Source organism: Etheostoma spectabile, chromosome 9, assembly GCF_008692095.1.
Source record: "Etheostoma spectabile isolate EspeVRDwgs_2016 chromosome 9, UIUC_Espe_1.0, whole genome shotgun sequence".
NCBI classification, from domain to species: Eukaryota; Metazoa; Chordata; class Actinopteri; order Perciformes; family Percidae; genus Etheostoma; species Etheostoma spectabile.
In genome coordinates, this window is record NC_045741.1 from 13,325,276 (window position 1) to 13,325,729 (window position 454).

Below are 454 nucleotides of genomic sequence, written 5' to 3' on the forward strand. Positions count from 1 at the left end.
TTTTCCTTAATACTTTTCCTATTTAAACTTTATTTTTTCATTCAGAACACAAGAGAAAGTAAGAGTTTACTTGCAAAACATAATTTGATAAATAGTTTTCTTGATTATTCGGTTTGTGATCATTGGGAGCCGAAATCATAATAACGATTACATTTTGATTAATTGCACATCCCTTAAGTGTTCCCAAAAATAGCCAACATTTCATATTTATCCGATCAATCTCAATTTGTTAATGTTAACGATAAATCCTCCAAGTACGCTAAATGGTGTTCCACAAAGCTCAGTGCTTGGACCAGTTTAATTCTCCTTATATATGCTTCCTCTAGACAATATTATTATCTTCTCATCTCATATCTATCAATCAAGCCAGACAAAACCAGTCAGTTAGCTAAACTTCAAGCATGCATAAATTATATAAAATCATGGATGTCCTACAATTTTCTGATGTTAAACT

General features: G+C 30.8%; 1 protein-coding gene across 2 annotated transcripts in view; it reads right to left on the minus strand.

Moving 5' to 3' along the window:
* sgip1a (SH3GL interacting endocytic adaptor 1a) overlaps positions 1 to 454 on the minus strand; it is an 81,869-nt gene that overhangs the window by 76,960 nt on the left and 4,455 nt on the right. The gene's annotated exons all lie outside the window — the stretch shown is intronic.